General features: G+C 49.8%; 1 protein-coding gene across 7 annotated transcripts in view; it reads right to left on the minus strand.

Moving 5' to 3' along the window:
- The window catches only part of MEGF11 (multiple EGF like domains 11), a 374,950-nt gene extending 353,284 nt beyond the window's left edge, over positions 1 to 21,666 (minus strand). For 4 of the 7 annotated variants that reach the window (XM_063716174.1, XM_063716175.1, XM_063716177.1 and 1 more), the window contains exon 1: positions 21,521 to 21,646. The gene's annotated coding sequence lies outside the window, so the exon portion shown is untranslated. Of the gene's footprint in view, positions 1 to 21,520 lie in introns of all 7 variants that reach the window. The other 3 variants (XM_054532820.2, XM_024232600.3, XM_054532818.2) reach the window with 1 other exon arrangement.
- Between the last annotated feature and the right edge of the window lie 335 nt (positions 21,667 to 22,001).

The following is a 22,001-nucleotide window of genomic DNA, read 5'->3' on the forward strand; positions in this document are numbered from 1 at the left end:
CCTTTCCCCATTCCCTGAGTGCCCCACTTCTGTCTAGGTGCCCACTTCTCTCCAAATGACTCAGGGAAGCATGACCCAGTGAATCTTCCTTACTCTAACCCAATCATGGTAGTCCCTTTCATCATGCTAGTGACTGGTTTAGGAAGGAGCATGTGACCCAGTTCTCACCAGTAAGATATGAGGAACGCCTGCCAAAGGTCTTCTGGGGAGAGTTTCCTTGCTCTTAAAAAGAGGTGTCCATTAAGAGAGACAGGCAGTCCTTTGTTCCACTGGATATTGTCATTTCTTTTTTTTTTTCTTTTTCTTTTTTGAGATGGTGTTTTGCTCTGTCACCCAGGCTGGATCTCAGCTCACTGCAACCTCCACCTCCTGGGTTCAAGCGATTCTCCTGCCTCAGCCTCCGACTAATTTTTGTATTTTTAGTAGAGACGGGGTTTCGCCATGCTGGCCAGGCTGGTCTCGAACTCCTGACCTCAAGTGATCCATCCATCTTGGCCCCCCAAAGTGCTGGGATTATAGGCACGAGCCACCGCACCCGGCCAGACATTGTCATTTCTGAATGTAAGACTGGAACTACCGCAGCCATGTCACCACCATGAAGTGCTATTGCGAGGATGTGCTAACATGCCGAGAGGAACAGCCAGAGAGGCGGAAAGGACCTAGATTCTTATTATTTAAGCCTCTGATGTCATGCTTTTCTGTTACTTGCAGCTTAACTGATATAGCCAAAGAGAATGTCAACTTCAGTCCTCTGGCTATAGACTCAAAGCTAGACCATTTGAGTCCAAGCCCACAGCATGTATCTATATGCAACGCTGAAGACTGGGTATCAGGCTGTCAAACTAGACAGACCCAGGCATGGTTCCGCCCCCTCGACCTTGGGACCACCTGGTTTACTCCTACATGGAAGACACAGGCCAGGGCCCAGGCCCAGGCCCACCACCCAACCCTGAATATGATCCCTGAAGGACAAGGATCCCAGCCAGGTCCCTACAATGGAATGCAGATGTCCTACAATAGAGGGAAGATTCTGGAGCCAGCCTCTGCCCCTTGGGAACCAAGTCTCATTTCATTCTCCATTTCCACTGCCTTCCTCTGCCGCTGCCCCATAAATCTCCAGTTTATTAATCCTTTACATGAAGCAGTTGGTGCAGGATCCTGATTTACTCCCTGTTCATAAAACGCTGAGAAATTAAAGATGAAAATTACCCAGAAGGACACCGAGCCTCCAGTGGGGAGTCCCAGAGCAACCCCTGGCCCTGAACGAGGTCCTTTCTGCCCTTCCCACCTTCGGAACTCAGGATCTGGTGATGTCATTTCACTGTCCTCATCCCACAGGAAGCAAGGGGCTCTTTCCTATGCTTCCACACCCTTCACCCCTACTCTGCACAAAGCAGGAGAGGGGATGCCACGCTTTCTCTGAAAACCCATTTCAGAGTCTCCTATTTTTTGAAGATTTTCCTCTTCTTAAATCCCTTGTGCTACACATGGCAGAGGGTGGGGAAGGTGCAGAGAATCAAGTTAGGGACAAAAATTAGGGAGCTGATTAAAGCAATTCAAAGGTCAAAATATAGCAGGGCAAGGTGGCTTATGCCTGTAATCCCAGCAATCTGGGAGACTGAGGGAGGAGGATTGCTTGAGTCCAGAAGTTTGAGACCAGCCTAGGCAATGTAGGGAGACCTCATCTCTATAAAAAATTTTAAAATTAGCTGGGTGTGGTGGCATGCAACTTTATTCCTGGCTACTTGGGAGGCTGAGATGAGGGGACTGCTTGAGCCTGGGAGGTCGAGGCTGCAGTGAGCCATGATGGTATCACTGCACTCCAGCCTGGGCAATAAAGTAAGACTCTGTCTCAAAGAAAAAAAAAAAAAAGTCAAAATCTGTAACAAATCCAGAGACATGGCCAAGAGGGAGAATGGAAACTGACTACCTACCCAGGGGTCTCAACTGCACAGGATCATCCTCCTTTCTCAAGCCTCTGAGCAACACCACTACACCCCAATATCTGCCAAAACCCTCCAGGCACTCAGAGCAGTGATGTTCTCTAAACTCCAGAAGAGCCTGGGTCCTCCCACAGGATCCTGGAAGCATCTCAAGACTGCCCAGGCTCCCACATCTCACAGTCCACCCCAAAAATTGCCTGCCAAATCCCACCTCTTCCCCACAGGTCAAGGAGAGCCACAGGCAGGCATCAAGTCTCCATATCAAGGACAAGGACTACCCTGGTTCAGTGTGACAACAAATCTTTAATGCTACAACATACCAGGGACAACACTGGGTACTGGCTCCCTGTTTGACCAAGTCCCTCCTCCTGAGGCTCTCACTACAGTTTTGAGCGTATTAGACTATAATAAGCACAGAGAGTCAGAACAGAAAGACAAGTCACTCAGCCCACCAGAGGCAGGGGAGTTCAGGGAAGGCTTCCTGGAGGAGATGGTGTCTGGGTTGAATTGTGGAGGATGAGTAAGAGTCAGCCACACAAGGAAGGTAGGAAGGGCTTTGCAGTCAGAAAACAACATATGCAAAGACACAGAGGTGTGACACAGCACTGTGTGTTCTGGAGGAGGGAGGACCAGAAGGACCAGATGCTTGGTGCTACCCAAGCATCAAGTGCAAGGTGGATTATAGAGGATGGGGTGAGGCTGCTGGGCCTTGACTCTGTGCTAATGAGTTTTGACTTTATCCCGAGGGCAATGGGAAACTGTTAAAGGGTTTCCGACAGGCAGGGACATGGTCCAGTTTGCACTTTAGAAAGATCCTTCTGCCTGCCACAGGGAATGTGGACTGGGGAGGGAAAAGACATCACAGGCAAAAGGGAGAGAAGGCCCAAGCCAAGGCAAAGGACTCCTGAGCAAGAAGCAGCTCTTCAGTCTGGGGGCACAGGCTGGGTCCACCCTCAATATCATTCAATACCACCAATGCCGTGGATAAAGTCTGGATGGGACAAGGAAGAATGAGAGGGCATCCTGAGAATTCCATGGGGGTGTGGAAATGGCTGTGCTGGAGGGAAGAAAAGCAGCTCGAACCCTAGTCCTCTGGCCCAGGAAGGGTCCCCGGTGAGCCTTCGTGACCCCTGGCTGCGGTGGCTGTTTGCAGGCAGCTTCCTGTCCCCACCTCCTGCCCTTGCTCAGCATCCAGCTCCTCTGCCTGTCCTGGTTTGGGGAGGACACAACTCAGTTCATTTCCTCCACATCAGAACAAAGGGGCAGAGGAGCTGAGCCAAGATGGGCGGCCCACTGGAACACCCTAGGAAGAACAAGACTGCTGTCCCCGCCATCTCAATCTTGATATTCACCTCAATCATTCTCAGGCCCCTCCGTGTGCCTGGCATGGGCCACATGCCACTCCCTCGCCCAGCACCTCCTTCCCTTGTCCACTGGCAGCACCATCCAGGCACCCCTGGCTGTTGGAATCCTGGTGCCTGCATGCTGACATCCATCACACCTCGTCACACTAGTTACTGTGTCTGTCCATTTCCACCAGACACAGTGCCTCATCCAGGGACCACATTATCTTCATTCCCAAGTCCAGCGCTCTCGTGATTCACAGGAGGGCCTGGGTGAAGCCTGGATGAAGAAACTCCCAGATGGACTCTGGAGTTTGGTTTCTTCTCATGGTGTCTCATCTGCCAGAGAAGGTGTGTGCCTGATGACAGTGGGGTCCCACACCCTGTCTCCTTCCAACTCACTCCCTCCAAACAAAAGACCATCTAGCTGCCAAAACAATACCCTTAAAATTGATGGTCTCACCATTTCACCTCCAAGTAAGGACGTTAGCAGCACGTTTTAGCGCCTAACATCTGCTGTTATCTCCAATTCTCAAATACTCCTGCAGAGTAGTGACTATGGCTGCCGTTTTAAGGGGTAAGAAATGCCAAGCCCACCTTCCAGGTCCACCGTCCTGTGGAGAAGCCTAAGATTATGACTTTGGGCAAGTGGGGCTGCCTCTCTGGCCTCTGTTTCCCCATCTGTAGAGTGGGATAACAAGAGGACCTCCCTCCTGGAGTAGTTTGGGAGAATTGAATGAGTAATCCTTGAAGACACTGGCACGTGGCCATCTCCCGCCGGGCTCAGTGCTGTCTGGAGGGCAGTCTGCCACACAGCAGGCACTTCCTGCCTCCACCGCCCCTTCCCATGGATGGCCAGGAAAGGACCACTCCTGAATGATAAGTGAACCAATAAATCAATCTTTTATCTAGGTGGGAATAAATTATAACAGGAAGCTTTTGAGGTTGGTATCTTCTGTGGCATTAGATGTATTTTAATATCATTAATTATATATTAAGTGTTTGAAAGGAAAAGACAGCAATATCCTATAGGATGTATTTGCATGGTAATAGAGGATTGATTCAATGCAATATCTATACTGAGGCTACTGGGATTCAGGCCCTGGGGCCTCGCAGTGGCGGTAAATCACAGCCACAAAAATCTCTGCAATAGTAAATAATAGTATCCGAATTGCTGGAGGAACTCTCAGCGCCTGCTGATGACAGCTGGGCTGCCACCCAGCCAGGAGGGCGTGAATAGGGCCAGCCCTGCATTCCCACTGCTAGGAGCCCAGTTTTCTGGGTGGGAAACCCCCTCCCCAACCCACCCTGAGCTGAGCTAGGCCAGAAATGCCTGCCCACCCCAGTCCACAGATGCCCCAGAGAAAAGCTGGAAGCTGCTTCCTAAACCTGGAGTTTACTAAAGGCTTTTCTGCGATTCCCTCAGGGACTCAGATGCTCGAGTAAAAAGAAAATGCATGTGTTGCTTCTCAAACTGCAGGTTGTGTGCCCCTTTCAATGAGGAGATGGGGAAGGTTGGAGGAGACCCCCACACACACTCTCGGGGAGATAAAGGCCATCAAAATCCCTGTAGTCTAGAGCCCAGGAGTGCCGCCTGGAGGCAGTAGAGATGGACTCCTTCCTACCTCAGCAGTGGTGACAATAGTGCTTCACTGTGTGCCAGGCCAGGTTTAAACCCACTGCATGGATTAACTCATTTAACCCTCACAGCAGCCCCTGAGATAGGTTCTATCATAACCCTGACTGTACAGGTGAGGAAACTGAGGCAAGGGTGTCTCCCCTAGATATCAGCATGGCTCACATCCTCCCCTCCTCCAGGTATAACTTAAAGGCCACCTTTTTATTGCAGACCTTCCCTAACACTCTTTTTAAAACTGCAACCCCACCCCCACCCATCACTGCCTCTTCACCTGTCCTGCTTTTCGCCACATCACTTGTCACCTTCAAATAAACCATCTACTAACTTACTTGCTTAGAGTCCGGCTTCCTCCACGAGAATGGAAGCTCCACAAGGGAAGGATTTGTGTCTGTTTGTCTTGCATTGCTCACTGCTGTACACCCAACAGCACGAACAGTCTGCCACACAGCAGGTGCTCACTAAACATTCATTGGATGAGTAGAAGTTGAGTCACTTGCCCTAGGTCACCTGCTTTTAAATGGCAGAGCTGGGGTTCAAACCCAGGCACTCTGGTCTCTTACCCAGTTCAGAATGATCTCACCTCACTCGGGAAGGACATTCTCCTCTCTGACTAAGACCTCTACGGCTGTCATGGGGGACGCAGCCTCCTCACTGCTGAATGAAACTCCATAGGCAATGGTGAGCTAGGAGGCTTTTCTGTTCCCTGAACTGAGTTAGGAATGCCAGGTCTTCTGGCAACAACCCCCATCTGAATCTTTGTGGACAAAGACATGTAGACATGAGCAAGGACCCTCTCCAAATAACTCCTGTCATTACTGAACACTGAGCAGTCTCTCACCTGCTCAAGAACCGCTGATGACTCCCCACTGCCTGCAGGGGAAGGCCCAGACTCCAGCACCTGGCCCCAGTCGTGAATTGATTCATTGATTAATGATGGCTGAATCAGACCCTACATATGTGCTTTCCCAGATTTGCTTGGCCCCACCTTCCTCCCAGACCATCACCTACTTTCTGGGTGGAGAGCTAGGCCACCACTGCCAGTGGTCCCATCTAACATCACTGGCTGCCCCAGCCTTACCCAGGGTGAGGGCCGGGCTCTGGCACAGCCTGCACTGCACCCTCCTCAGAAGCCATAGCAGCTCCCATACCAGCGTCCACCCACCGGCCATGTAGAGCACTGGATGCTCTCACCACTTCTGGGCCCAGGTGAGGCACCATGCCACAGGGCATGGGATTGGGCTTCTCCAGAGGCTTCCCAACAGGGTCAGGTGATATGACCCGGAGGTACAAGGGAGTTAATGCTCCATAGGGAAAACCTGGACCAATGAAATACCAAAGAGCTAGCAGATAAACTCCATCCCTTGTACCTGCAACAAACTGTTCTGAGTCACAGTGGCTCCACTCAGCCTAACAGGAGCCATCCCTCATGACTAAGCAACCAGCTTTCTTTTCTCCCGAAGTGGCAGCTGGCATTTGCTTTTCCACCCTCCTTGCCTCACTTTCCCTTTTCCTCTCCCTCTCCCTGCCCTGAGCTCCACCCCAGTCCCCCAGTAAAGCATCAGCACAAAGACTTCCCTCAAGCTCTGTTTTCTGGGGAACCCAAAATCTGCTCTGCTGTGGACGGGCCTGGATATCCAGCAGGGCCTTGCTCAGAGGAAAGACACATGAGAGAAGATGAATGACTTGACTTTGAGAAGATGAGATCCTGCCAACCCTGGAACCAGGGGAGAGTGGGGGCTGAATTTCCGGAGACACAGACAAGGATGCGCCTGCTTCCCCAGCTGCCTTTGCAACACTTCCCCTCGTGGGAAGGCAAAAGCAGCCAAGTTCCCCTAGAGCTGGACTTACAGAAAGGCCACAAAGGGACTCAGGCCTGTTGCCTGTCACGCGTCTGAGGTGCTTCCGGTGAACAACTTACACGAAGCGATAAAGACCACACCCTGGAACCTCTGTTTTCTAATACGCCCATGGGGACTGGCAAGTCAGACATTCACCGAGTCTTTGTCTTTGCTACGTTCCAGGCACTAAGCTAAGCCTTTTACCTGCCTTGTTCATTTGAGTTTCACAACCCTATGTATTATTAATCTTAAGTACTATTATCACTCCCTTCTTACAGATGAAAAGCAGGGTGCTCAGACAGGTTAGGTAGCTGGTCAGAAACCATGCAGCTAGTGCATGGCAGAGCCAGGACTCAAATCCACATTGAAAGAGGAGATGTCTTACACGGGGTGACCCATAAGGAAGATACTTTTTGGGTACAGCCCTCCTGGGGAAGCTTTTTGGATTTGTGTCTTCCGTGGCATCAGAAATATTATTAAGTATGTATTAGATGTTTGAAAGGAAAAGACATCTTTGCCTCCTTTGTTTCCTGTAAGGCCAGCCCAGCCCCATGGCCCCTCCCCAGCCAAGCATGGGTATAGAGACGTTGAAACATCCATGGTGGTCCTTCCCTAACAGGAGTAAGTCATGGCGACTTGGCAAGCAGGCAATAGGCGCAAGTTGGACTGTGTTATTCCCCGCCCTCTTGGGATCTGGGCCGAATCAACTACCCCTGGGTGAGAAAATCTCCCCCGCAGCTGCTCCTCCCAGGGCCCAGCGTCTCTACCCACTGAACCAGGCCCGCTGCGTGGAAGACTGTCACAGTGTCCACCACGCTGGAGGCCCAGGGAGGGGCAGTGGACCAGGAGGAGGGGCTGACGGAACAGCAGAGGCTTCTGGGGCTTCTATCCTGCCCTAGCCTCCTGGTTCTGGGAGAGTGGTCTGGACCAGAAAGAATAAAATGCAGAAAAATTCTTAATATAATGACCTTCAAGAAGAGCAACTACATTTTACCTTGAAAACTGCAGAACTGAAAGCACAGTCTGTATAGACAATGCAAATGATATGCAAACACAAATGCAAATGGACCAGGGGCCCTGCCACCACGGAAGCATTCTTAGGCCCCATGTGCCTCCAGTGGGAGGCAGAGGAAAACAGACAGAGGGCAATTAGGAAGGGCTCCAGGAACTGCAGGAGGCTTTTTTGCGGGGAGGAGGACACCATAGAGACCTTAGAGGGGACCCAGGTCCACGGCTCCTGTGCACTGTGAAGCTTCCCGACCCCCTGGAGATCTCTGGGCATAGCAGCCCTGCAACACACACACACATAGAGCAGTCATGCAGTCATGGAAACACTGACACACAGAGACACAGCTGCTCACAGGCACGAAGCACGCTACTCAACCCAACATGCAAAGACACAAGCACAAAGACATACACAGACATCCTCACATTCCTATTTACACCACCACACTCAGAAATACACACATGGATAACAGCAGCACATACACAGACAACACAGAGAAACACACCAATCTAGACACAAGTGGAAACATAAACACAAATACAAACATAGCCATACTGACAACTGCAGCCAGTCAAATAAATCTATCTGGAAAAGAAAGAAGTTTAGATGTCCTGAATGCCTTTGTGTGAGGCACGGTGGAGAACATTAAATCTTCATTTAGTCTTCACAAAGCAGCACTAACAAGTAGGGGCAAGCCGGACATAGTGGCTCACACCTATAATCTCAACACTTTGGGAGGCCAAAGCAGGAGGATCGCTTGAGTCCAGGAGTCTGAGACCAGCCTGGGCAACATAGGGAGACCCCATCTCTACAAAATAAAAATAAAAAATTATCCTGGCATGCCAGTGCGCACCTGTGTTCCCAGCTACTCGGGAGGTTGAGGCCAAAGGATTGCTTGAGCCTGGGATGTCGAGGTTGCAGTGAGCCATAATTGTGCCACTGCACTCCAGCCTAAGCAGCAGAGTGAGACTCTGTCTAAAAAAAAAAAAAGAAAAAAAGAAAGAAAGAAAAAGAAGAAAAAAAAGAAGAAAGAAGGACAGAGAAGGAAAGAAAGAGAGAGGGAGGGAGGGAGATAGGGAGGGAGGGAGGAAGGGAGAAGTGGTTGGTTATCTCAGTATTACCCCAATATTTACTGACAAGGAAAAGGAGGTCCAAAGATGAGCTGATATGCTTATGCCTATCCAATAAGCAGTAGGAAAGGGCAAGCGAGAGACCCAACTCTTGATGATACCACAATGCTGCACCATTCCCCCCTACCCTCCTCCCCATACAAGTGGGACACAGAAGTTACTGTCAACTCCTTCCTCTTCCACCTCGAGGTCCTCTCCCACCTGGCTTCCTTAGAGATACTTCAGCCCTTCTCTCTCCTGCCCTATCATGTCTTCAGCCAGAGGGTACTCTGCAAGACAACCTCACATTAATTCTGGCCTATGCATAATCTAATTTGGAAATCTACTGAGAGAGGAAGGAAATCATTTATTTCAATGGAAATGGGACACAAGGCTGAATTTTCTGTTGCCACTTGTCTCTGGGTGAATAATCATAAGAGAAGAATGACTCTTTCCCCCAAAGTATACAAACTTTAAGCACTACCCTGCCTACTCTCTTCTACATACACACACACACTCAAAAAGAAATGTGCTTTTCAGAGCAAAGAATGAACAAGTGTTCTCACTTCCTGCCATTAACTCACCATGGCACTCTGGGCAAGGCACCTACCCTCCGGATCTCGGTTTCCCCATTTGCCCCTGAGAGGCAGGAGAAGCTGATTCCTGAGGCTGCAGCCCTGCCCCACCCTGCATGTTCCCTGACAGTACAAGGGTCCCAGGTTGACGGTTGCCCATGGAGTTTCCCAGAAATGTCCCCTGGCGTTGAGGACTCCCTGCTAATGCTGGGATCAGAGAGGGGCTAAGGCCTGGGCCCTGGCCAGGGAGGCAGGACAAGGTCAGCCCAGCCCCAGGGTGAGGACTCACCTGTCATCCCTGGACCTCCGTCCTGCCAACCTGAGACACTCTCCATCCATTTGGTAAATTGAACTTCCAGGGGTGCAGAAGGGAGGCCAGCTGGAAGCGGGGCAATCTTAAAATATAACAAGGCCACAATCACTGGAAGTGAGCTGGAAGAGTTGTGAGATGCCAAATTGTTGGTTTTGAGTGTATTTTAGGGCCTCAGACTCCCTTACCAAATTAATATTCATGGAGACTAGCATGCCATTTATTTGCATATGTAGATTGTTGCTCATCCTCTGCAGGAGGAGAAAGAGTTTTGGGATGTTTTTATTTATTATATTTATTTTAAGCTTGGATGATAAACCAGGCAGGTCAGGCAGGGGAAGGACAGGTTCCAAGGACAGGATTGGGTTTTAAATAATTTTTGCGGGAGGCCGAGGCGGGCGGATCACGAGGTCAGGAGATCGAGACCATCCTGGCTAACATGGTGAAACCCCGTCTCTACTAAAAATACAAAAAATTAGCTGGGCGCGGTGGCGGGTGCCTGTAGTCCCAGCTACTTCGGGGGCTGAGGCAGGAGAATGGTGTGAACCCGGGAGGCAGAGCTTGCAGTGAGCCAAGATTGTGCCACTGCACTCTGGCCTGGGTGAAAGAGCGAGACTCCGTCTCAAAAATAAATAAATAAATAATAATAAATAATAATAATAATAATAGTAATAATAATTTTTGCTCTGAGGAAAGATAGGCCTTAGATACACAGGGGTAAGTCACCTCTACCTTGACCTGCAGAATCAGTTCCAGAACAGTCCTTCCAAGGTCATACCATGAAGCCCCGACCTCAGGAACCATGGCCGCCTCACGTGGTCCACATGGCCTCTGGAAAACCAAGCCTGTTGTTGTCACTCAAGGTTACTAACCATTGGGAGGCAGGCATCAAGTCAAGGTGTGACTTGGGCCAAGCCACTTGAACTCTTTAACATCCTGTTCTGAGGACAATAACCTGCTCTACAAAGTTGTTGTAAGACACAGTCTAGAAAATACATGCGCCTGAGAAGCGCCTGCTCAACTGCAAGGCCCTAACAATGGTGGTCCTTGCTATGGTCTCACACCTCATCTCTCCTGCAGTAAACATCACCCACTCCTCCCAGACACCCCCAAAGAAGGCTCTATGTCCTGCCCACTGTCATCCAAGGCCTTCTGAAGACCTGAGGCCCATTAGTAAGTCCTCTCCTGCTCGTTACTGGCTCTACCCCTCTTTTCTGCACCAAGTAACACATCTTACCTGTTCCACCAGAAAGCTCAGAGTCCGCTGCTAGAATCTAGAGGTTCCTGAATTATTCCAAAGTCCTGGGGATGCAGCAAAGCAGTGGGGCACAGTGGGACACAAGGAAAAAGAGACTGGGAGAACACGCACCCACAGGTCGGGAGAACTTCAGGAGGATGTATGCAATAGAAAACATAGAGGAAAGAAGATGACCCTGCTCCTCACTCCTCTCCTGCTGGCTGAGTGAGCACAGGAAGCCACCCAACTCTCCCACAGCCACGCTTTCCTCATCTGCAGGATAACACCAAGAATCCCAACTTCACAGGGCGGTTACAAGGTTCAGTTAAAATCTTTCCTAAAAATCACCTAAAGTAGTACCCAGCACAGAGCAGGAATTCATTAAATTTAGTCCCTTCCCCCAATTGAGGTTAAGAAAAAAGGATGATGGTGCTGGGAAAACTGGCTAGCCATATGTAGAAAGCTGAAACTGGATCCCTTCCTTACACCTTATACAAAAATTAATTCAAGATGGATTAAAGACTTAAATGTTAGACCTAAAGCCATAAAAACCCTAGAAGAAAACCTAGGCATTACCATTCAGGACATAGGCATGGGCAAGGACTTCATGTCTAAAACACCAAAAGCAATGGCAACAAAAGCCAAAATTGACAAATGGGATCTAATTAAACTAAAGAGTTTCTGCACAGCAAAAGAAACTACCATCAGAGTGAACAGGCAACCTACAAAATGGGAGAAAATTTTCACAACCTACTCATCTGACAAAGGGCTAATATCCAGAATCTACAATGAACTCCAACAAATTTACAAGAAAAAAACAAACAACCCCATCAAAAAGTAGGCAAAGGACATGAACAGACACTTCTCAAAAGAAGACATTTATGCAGCCAAAAAACACATGAAAAAATGCTCATCATCACTGGTTATCAGAGAAATGCAAATCAAAACCACAATGAGATACCATCTCACACCAGTTAGAATGGCAATCATTAAAAAGTCAGGAAACAACAGGTGCTGGAGAGGATGTGGAGAAATAGGAACACTTTTACACTGTTGGTGGGACTGTAAACTAGTTCAACCATTGTGGAAGTCAGTGTGGTGATTCCTCAGGGATCTAGAATCAGAAATACCATTTGACCCAGCCATCCCATTACTGGGTATATACCCAAAGGACTATAAATCGTGCTGCTATAAAGACACATGCACACATATGTTTATTGCGGCACTATTCACAATAGCAAAGACTTGGAACCAACCCAAATGTCCAACAATGATAGACTGGATTAAGAAAATGTGGCACATATACACCATGGAATACTATGCAGCCATAAAAAATGATGAGTTCATGTCCTTTGTAGGGACATGGATGAAATTGGAAATCATCATTCTCAGTAAACTATCGCAAGTACAAAAAACCAAACACCGCATATTCTCACTCATAGGTGGGAATTGAACAATGAGAACACATGGACACAGGAAGGGGAACATCACACTCTGGGGACTGCTGTGGGGTGGGGGGAGGGGGGAGGGATAGCTTTAGGAGATATACCTAATGCTAAATGGCGAGTTAATGGGTGCAGCACACCAGCATGGCACATGTATACATATGTAAGTAACCTGCACATTGTGCACATGTACCCTAAAACTTAAAGTATAATAATAATAAAATATTTTTTAAAAACTAAAAAAAGAAAAAAGGGTGAAGATTAGCTGATTTCTCAGGTAAATAATCTATTCCTATGATTTATTAATTCAATAAATACTGAAGTGCTATGTGCTTGCTGGCCACGACCCTGGGTATAAAGACAGATACACCCACCCCCACCGCCTTGGGTCCCATGGGTCTTATATCTAACTAGGAAGACAATAAACATACCAATAAAATGTTATCAATGACAACAGCAGCATATTAAGTACCAAATTTGCGGTGTGGGCAATAATTGCTACGTAAGTTCACGGGAAGGAAAGATCAACGCTTGGATATCACTGTGGGCTCCAGTAGTAAGGGGAGGTCACCTGAGGATGCAGGACTAACACTGGTCTTAAAGGAAAGGGTGATTTGGATTAAACACAGGGAAAGATAGAACTTGAAACTGAGTCAGCCATAATGGTGAGTCCTAGCAGTGAACAGGTAGGGACTGGGGAGGCAGGATGCAGGCAGATTGTCGAGACTTTCAACGGTCTGTTTGAGGAATTAGGGCTTCATCTGTTAGGTGCTATGGAAAAAAAATGTAAGATAATGAGTTGATTAAAACAATGTTTTAGGCCAGGCACAGTGGCTCACTCCTGTAATCCCAGCACTTTGGGAGGGCAAGATGGGAGGATTGCTTGAAGCCAGGAGTTTGAGACCTGCCTGGGTAACATAGCAAGACCCATCTCTGTAAAAAAAGAAAAAAAAAAAAATTAGCCAGGCATGGTGGCATACACCTGTGGTCCCAGCTACCCTGGAGGCTGAGGCGGGAAGATAGCTTGAGCCCAGGTGTTCAAGACGGAAGCGAGCTATGATTGCACTACTGCACACCAGCCTGGGCAACAGTGTGACCCCGTCTCCAAAAACAAGCCAAAACCAATGCTTCAGTAAGATATGAAGGGGAAAGAGATGAGAGGCTGGAAAATGGCTCCCAGAGCAACATATGGGATTTGCAGCCATGGATTCTGGACTCATTGCAGAGACTCTACCCCTCAGTAGAATTTATAAAAACTATCCCATTTACAGAGCACCCATAGACTACTCCCAAAGACACATGTCCCCACATACACCTATGCACTATGCTCTGAGTATGGCAGAGTAGAAGGCAGTGCCATCACCTGGCATGAGATAGAGAGGACCTGAGCAAAAAGGATTTCTCATGTCGGAAGGGAGAGAACATATACAAGAAACATCCTAAAAACAAAAGGCAGCCAGGCACGGTGGCTCATGCCTGTAATCCCAGCACTTTGGGAGGCCGAGGTGGGTGGATCACCTGAAGTCAGGAGTTCGAGACCAGGCCAACACAGTGAGACCCTGTCTCTATTAAAAATACAAAAATGAGCCAGGCATGGTGGTGCATGCCTGTAATCCCAGCTACTCAGAAGGCTGAGGCACAAGAATTGCTTGAACCCAAGAGGGAGAGGTTGCAATGAGCAGAGATCGTGCCATTGCTCTCCAGCCTGAGTGACAAGAGCAAGCCTCCATCTCAAAAATAATTAATTTTTTTTTTTAAAAAAGCAAGTCGATGCTTGAGTATTGCAAGCAGAGTGTATGGAGTGGGGGCGGGGGTACATGCTCAGGTTTTGAGCCCAAACATCTGGGAAGGTGGTTTCGCCAGCAACAAAAGTGAAGAATCCAGAAGGCGAGATGACTTGAGAGGTGAGGAAACATCAGATTTCAGTTTAAGCATATAGGTTTCATGATGGTGGCCAGGCATCCAAATACTGCTTTTAATAATAATAATATCTGCCCAGTGCAGTGGCTCACGCCTGTAATCTCAGCACTGTGAGAGGCTGAGGTGTGCGGATTGCTTGAGCCCAGGAGTTCAGGACACTAGCCTGGGCAATATGGCAAAACCCCATCTCCACCAAAAAAAAAATAAAAATAATTAGCTGGGCATGGTGGCAACACCTGTAGTCCCAGCCACTTGGGAAGCTTAGGTGGGAGATTCGTTTGACCCAGGGAGGTCAAGGCTGCAGTGAGCTAAGATTGCACCACTGCACTCCAGCCTGGGCAACAGGAGTATGATTCTATCTCAAAACTAATAATAATAATAATAATAATAATATCTAATCAGGAGTTGAAATGTGGCTTGAGACATGGAGATGGATGCATCATCCAGAACTGGAAACCAGGAATCCAGGGCTGGCGAGGGAGTCACTGTGGCCTCCCTCCCAGAATCATGCTAGTCAGTACTGACCGTATTTGGACTGACTATCAAAGCCACTGTGATTGTAGAGATAAGATTTTTATCTTGACCAAATGGTCCCATTTTACCACTGAGAAAAAAGCAAGAGGAAGCAAGTTGGGCAGAAAGATTTTATAACCTATTCATACTTAAGTGCTGGAGTTTCAGTATGAGCCATGAACCACCTCCTCCAGGAAGCCTTCCCTAGCTACTATGGCTTGCATTGATGTTATGCTCCTCCTATAATGGTGGGTCTGCAAGTCATGATTATTTATTTTCTAGTTCTGTTCTCCATTTGATATTCTTGATGGTCTAGTCCTCACATGTCTCCTGCATTAGATGATTATAAATTCTTTGATTCAGAGATCAATTTACAAATAATCTTCTACTCTCTTGTACTAATCAAGCATAATTATGGTGCTAATTCAGATTTATCTTCCCAATAGATCCCCATCCTAGGTTCAGTAAACTGAGGCACGAGGTGAAAAACAGGGCTTAAAACGAGTAGAAAGATCATTCAAACCCATGTCTTGAGCTCTATGGCAGCCACTGTTAGTTACTCCTTTCACCCTTCCAAAAGAATCCTAATTTTGATCCTCTCTGAGGCCCAATACACAAATCAAGTTTGTTCTAGGCCAAGCCAGGTGCTGTGGTGCACATCTGTGGTCCCATCTACTCAGAAGGCTGAAACAGCAGGATCACTTGAGCCCAGGAGTTTGAGGCTGCAGTGAGCTATGATAGCAGCACTGCACTCCAGCCTGGGCGACAGAAGGAGAGCCCTTTAAAAAAAAGATGGTTCAGCCAGGCGCAGTGGCTTACGCCTGTAATCCCAGCATTCTGGGAGGACGAGGCTGGCAGATCACCTGAGGTTGGGAGTTTGAGACCAGCCTGACCAACATGGAGAAACCCCATCTCTACTAAAAATACAAAATTAGCCAAGCATGGTGGCGCATGCCTGTAATCCAGCTACTCGGGAGGCTGCGGCGAGATGGCACCAGCCTGGGCAACAAAAGTGAAACTCCGTCTCCAAAAAAAAAAAAAAAAAAAAAAAAAAAAAAAAAAAAGATTGTTCTAGGTCAATTACAATGACTTCCTTCTCTTGCCTGTGGTTGGCTGAGGCGTGACACATGATCCACAATTCTGGCCAATAAGACAAAAGGGAAAGTCTGCTGAGGGGCTTCTGGGTAAGACTCCCTCCTGCCTTTTCTGCCTCTGCTCATAATTGTGAGGATATAACACCTGGAACTGTTGCCACCATCTTGTGATCTTGGGAACAGGAAAGATGAAAAGCATCCAGATCTTTGATGATGCTGTTGAACAACTGAAAGAACCAACTATAGTGCAGACATAGCCCCGACCTCTTGTTATGGGAGATACTAAATTCCTTATTGTTTCAGCCAGTTGAATTCAGCTTCTCTGTCACTTGCAGCCTTCATTCCCACTCCAATCAAGGGCTTCTGTCACAATGGATACCTGAGCTAACCATTATAAAAGATATATAACTAGTAAAGTCCTGGCCCCTGCCCTCATTGTGCCTATCCCAAGGTTGGGCATTCAATAAGTATTCAATCTATATTTGATTAATTGATATTCCCCTTGCTCACCAAGTACAGGAGATATACTCCCTGAAGACATCTTTCTTCCCGTTAGTAAGCCTCACTGACTATCTTTAAGTTTCAGCCTCACATTTTGACTGTGATCTCAATATTACTGACCAGGTCCTTCTCCATGGTCTCCTCCCACCTCTGAGGATCAAACTAAAAAGCAAGGTACTCACACTTGGCCCAGAGAGACCATCAGCGAAACTCCTCATTCCTAAATATTTGTTCTTTGAAATGTCTTTTTCAATTAGATCTCACCCAAATGTTTGAGAGTCAGGCTGAATTCCAACTTCCTGCTCCAGAACAGACATGTTGAGCCTGCATAATTAGTGCAGCCAGCTTTATTTGCTATAAAAACATGGATTTTTGCTCCCTCTCAACTGTAAAATAATCGATAAATAGAATCCAGATGAAAAATGCTGGCATTTAGGAGAACAACTCTTTTATGGTTCTTTTCTTTTGGGTCTAATTAACACATTGGGGATAAAGTGTGCTGTTACATTTACCAGGCCAGCTAAGTTGAAACACAAACTCTCCTCTTCCTGCTGAGATACAGCTTCACATCAGAAATACAGGAAGACAGACAGACAGAGTTTCAAAACATTTTGAGATGCTCAACAAACAGACCTGTGAACCTGTGGTGTGGACTTCCTTCAGCACCTCTCTGTTCACACTGGCTGTTCAGTTGTTTCCCCCCCCTCCCAATTCCTTAAGAACACACTGCATAGTTACTGTCAAATGAAACACAGTCCCGTTAGCAGGAGAAGCAATCTTTCAGTCTTTTAATGAAGAAGACATGTTTTTTTGGACAATGACCACCCAGGCCATGAAAGTTTCATGAGGCGCTCTTGGAGTGGATGACACCTTTTCAATTATAACACTGCTATAATAAACCCCCACAGAGCCACCAGGCATGGAGTCTACCTCCAATACATGACACCTATTTATTTCCTAATTATATTGCAATATATTCTCTCTGTGTGTGTGCTGATGAAGATAAAATATTCTTTTAATTCTATGGCCTGTTGGAGGGGGAGGGGGAGGGGATGTACATAGCAAGTCCTATGAGTTCCTAGAGCTAAATCACAGCCTTCGTTCCAGGCTCCCCCATCTTATAATCTCAAAAAATCATTCACTTTTCCTTGTTCTACCACATTGGTTCTCAAAGTGTGGTCTCCAGAACTAGAGAATCAGCATCACCAAGGAACTTGTTTAGAAATGCAAATTACTGGACTTACTCCAGACCCACTGAATCAGAAACTTGGGAGTGTGGCCCAGTAACCTGTGTTTTCACAAGCCCTCCACACTGAAATCTGAGAATCACTAGTCTGCAAGGAAGAAATGCTTTACTAGGAAGAAAAGAGCAGCATTTTAAATTGAATCCTGTATCAGGGAACACCTGGATTCTGTATGGGCTGGGCCCCTCTTAATGCACAGCTGTCCCAATCTACAGATTCAGGGCTCCATTCACTCATCTGTACAATGGGGCTCCAGAGCACACCAAACAGCTGTGGATGCTGGAATTTAAGAGGGACATGGTTACCTGGCACCAGTCTCTATGGATACCTAGCAAGATCATAGTTGCCAACACTCACCAGCTCCCTTCCTGGCAGAAGCTCTGCACAGCAGTTCTCCAATGCTGCATCTAAGGTCACCACTGCAGCTGCCTTTGGGTTACCCCTGGCAACCAGGAGCTGGGGCCATGGAAGCCCACAGAATCTCCAAATCTCACAGCCAACAGCGTCAAACCTTTCACCTTGGAGCCTTGAACCACTAGAGGGGAGGTTCAGAATTCTCTATTATATTGTTCCATTTCAGGACTTCTTCAGACATCGTTGTGTATTTGCCTCTGTTCTACGACTAGACTTTAAGCCTATGGAGGAGACAGCCTAGAATGTCAGCATCACAAGGTATGGGACTCTTCCTGTCTGATTCATTGCTGTATCCCAAGGGCCTAGTCCAGTGCCTGGCACAAAGAAGGAGCTCAATAACTATTTGCTGACTACGTGTTCCTGCCTTTCATAAGTTCGGAACACTGCAGTAGCTAGAAGTTATGGTTGGGAAGAGGCAAAAGGGCTGAGTGTGGTGGCTCAGTCTGTAATCCCAGCACTTTGGGAGGCCAAGGCAGGCAGATCACTTGGGGTCAGGAGTTTGAGACCAGCCTGGCCAACATGGAAAATCCCCATCTCTACTAAAAATACAAAAATTAGCCTGGCATGGTGGCCCACACCTGTAGTCCCAGCTACTTGGGAGGCTGAGGCAGGAGAATCACTTGAACCCAGAAGGCGGAGGTTGCCGTGAGCCAAGATCATGCCACTGCGCTCCAGCCTGAGTGAGAAAGTGAGACTCTGTCTCAAAAAAAAAGAATGAAAAAAAAAAGAGAGAGAGAAGGGGCAAAATAATGAGAATGATTGAAACCCCTGGAAATGATGAGAAGGAGAAAAGAAGCAAACGCCAGAATACTGCCCATCTGACCCCACCACCCTGGGCTCATGGGGAACTGACTTGCCAGCCAATTGCTCACCCTAAGTCTAGGCCTAGAAGACCCCTGGGGCCAGGTTCTGAGCTTGAGCTCTGAGCAACTGGCTCTTCTAGCTTCCCTAGTGATTCTCACACAAAGGCCCACTGCTCATTGGCCCTGACAGTGCTGTGCTTTGATCAGCCGTTTAACCAGCTTTCCTGCCTCCTTCTTAGGACTCAAGCCCTGTATCCTGACAACCCTGCTTCCCCAATTGGAAACCTACCCGAGGATCAGCTCCTAATCTTGCCTTCTCCAGGGACTATCCCTAATCCAGCCCCTCCCGAAGTGATTTCACCTGAGAATGCGTACATGCACTCACTTCCTTGACTACAAAACAATGGCTCCTCTTTCCCTATGGGTTGCACCTGATGGGGCTGAGCCCTGTGTGTGGGCTCCATTTACCCCCAGAGCTTGGTGCAGGGACAGAACAGGTATGCAACAAACTGTCACATGAATGATTTATCCTGGGAGATGCTCCCAGCACAGCACCTAACCCGAAAATCCAGAGACAGGTCCTCTGCCTCTAACCTCACACACACCCAGCCCTCAAGCCTGTCAAGGATGTGCAGTGGCCTGACTGGGAACACTTGCCCTCTGCGAAGAAAGCAGTAAAGTTAGTGTGGAATACTAGAAAAGGCCCTGACCTGGAAGTCAGGAGACTTGGTTTATCTACTCTTCCTCCCGTACAGCAGCTCTAAGCAAGTCCTTTCACTTCTCTGGCCCTCAGTGGGAGGAAGTGGCGAGATTGCAGTCCTAGACCTCGAATTTCTAGCGGCTTAAACAAAATGTGAGCAACGGAGAGAGCTGGTGCATGGTGTGCACCAGGAAAATCCGCCAGAGGAGCAAAGGATGCTCAACGTCTGCTCAACGCTCTCGGGGCACCCCGCCCAGTCTGCAGGGAGTGACGGCAGAGGGACCCTCTCCGGAAAGCCTCGAGCTTTTGGTACCTCTAAACCCCTTAAATCTCTCAAGAGAATCTCCCGACAGCACTCCAACAAAGAGGGCTGCTGGGCCGGGGCTCACCTGGCTCCGAGAAGCCGCAGAGGTCGGCGAATCCGGCCCCTCCGACTCCGGGAACGAGTGGGCCGGAGCCCCCGGCAGGCTCCGATTGCCCCAGCCGGCCGCGGCGCGCCGCACCCCCCCCCCAACCCCCACCCCCTCCGGCCGGGGCTTTAACCCTTGTTTCCCCGGCAGAGCGCCGGAGGGGCGCTGGTGCCGGGGCGCGAGGACCTCAGCCCGAGGGAGCCGAGATGGCCAGGAGCCCAAACCATCCCAAAGGCCTCCTCCAACCCGCCGCAGGCCCTGTTCTCTCGGCTCTTGGAGGGATGGAGAGTGGGCGATCCTGAAGCGGAGCCACTTTGAAGTATTTTTCCGGAGAACATGACCACCCGGGAGACAGTCACACTGGCCTCACAGCGCGGGCTGCGGGGCACGGATCCCGAGACGCGGCTGCCGCGGGATGGAGCCCGCGAGTCCAGGTCCGGGAGAAGCCGCCCGGGCTCGGGGGCTCCGGGCACCTCCACGCCGAGGCTCGGCGCTCCCGAGCTCAGGACAGGTGACGGCTGCATCCCATTCATGGACCTTGACGCCCTCGAGGAACGATTCTGCCTATTTTTAAGTAGTATTTTTTCTAACAAATTAGGAAAATAAACCAAGTCCAGGAGGAAGGCGGCTGCGCTCAGCAGCTCCAAGGAGCCACAACCACCACCAATTTCCCCACCTCCAACACTACCGCCCACGGCTGGGCGAGAAGTTGGGAACTTCTGGACCACGATCCAGGCGCGCGCAGAGAGTGACTTGCTTCTCCTTTAACTTTGGGAGCCAGGGTCGCAGTCTAGGGCAGGAGGATCGTCCTGGGAGCCAACCAACAAGGCCGTCCAGGTCCTGGACTTCCCGGAATAGAGTAACGGCGACGGGATGGGAAAGAAATAGGGGGATACACGTTCCGCCTCGCTTATCCCAAAAGCAAAAGCGTGCATGGCACTTGCTGGGGCTTGGCGGCCGCGAGGCGCATCGCCGGCCGCCGCCGAAAACCTGCTGAGTCCCCGCAGGCTCTGCTTCCCGACACCGGCGGGGAAGGCGCCGGTGCAGTGAGTGCAGCCGGCGCACTCGGGGCGGCTTAAGAGCGGAGTCCCCAGACTCAAGGGGGCGGACGGGCGCCCTCCCCGGGACACCCGCGCCGCGCCGCTGCTCTCGGGTCTTCCCCCGCACGTGGAGGCGCCGCGGACGATGCATCCCGACTGCGGCCGGAGGGCTGCGCCTGCCCACACTGAGGCGCCCCACATCCTGCCGGACCCCCTGGCGCTCCTGCAAGCCCCGGCATCCACCTCCTCCCGGAGCCAAACTCGGCTTCGGCAGCCCGTACCCGGGCAGGGCGGCCGGGGGTCCGCGGAGCTGGTGGAAAGTTAGTCGCGGGGCTGCAAAGTCCCCTCCCCAGGGCCGGAACCCCCACCCCCGCGTCCCCTGGTGCCCCCGGCGTCCGAGACTCCGCGTCCTCGCGGTCCCCACCCAGCCACCTACCTGCTCCCGCGGCCGGCCCAGGGATCGGCCGGCCAGTCGCGCGGTCCTGTCCTCCGGAGCCCGAGCCTGGCCAGAGCGCCAGGCAGGAGCGGGGGACCGCGAGCAGCCGGGAGCCGGGCGGCGGGCAGCGGGCACCGGCAGCGACTGAGCGAGCGAGCGAGCGGGCGGCTGGAGCCGCGGCGGCTGCTGCCGAGCCAGCCCCCACCCGCTTCGTCCCTCGGCCCCTCCCTCTCCTTCCCTCCCAGCCTCCCTCCTCCCGGCTCGCAGCTCCCTCCCTCCGCTCTCCCGCACACCCCCCTCATTTTTTTCCTCTTTCTCTCTCTGTTCCTTTCAGATCCTGCTGTTACGCGCGCGCTCGTTCTTTCTTTTTCCTGTCTTCAGTCTCTCTCTTCAGCTTGCCTTTGGATTATCCTTTTTCTCCCATTCATCCCTTTCCAGTATCTCACCTCCCTCCTCCCCACTTTCGTTCTTTTGCTCATTT

The sequence above is a fragment of the Pongo abelii genome, chromosome 16, assembly GCF_028885655.2.
Source record: "Pongo abelii isolate AG06213 chromosome 16, NHGRI_mPonAbe1-v2.0_pri, whole genome shotgun sequence".
NCBI lineage: Eukaryota > Metazoa > Chordata > Mammalia > Primates > Hominidae > Pongo > Pongo abelii.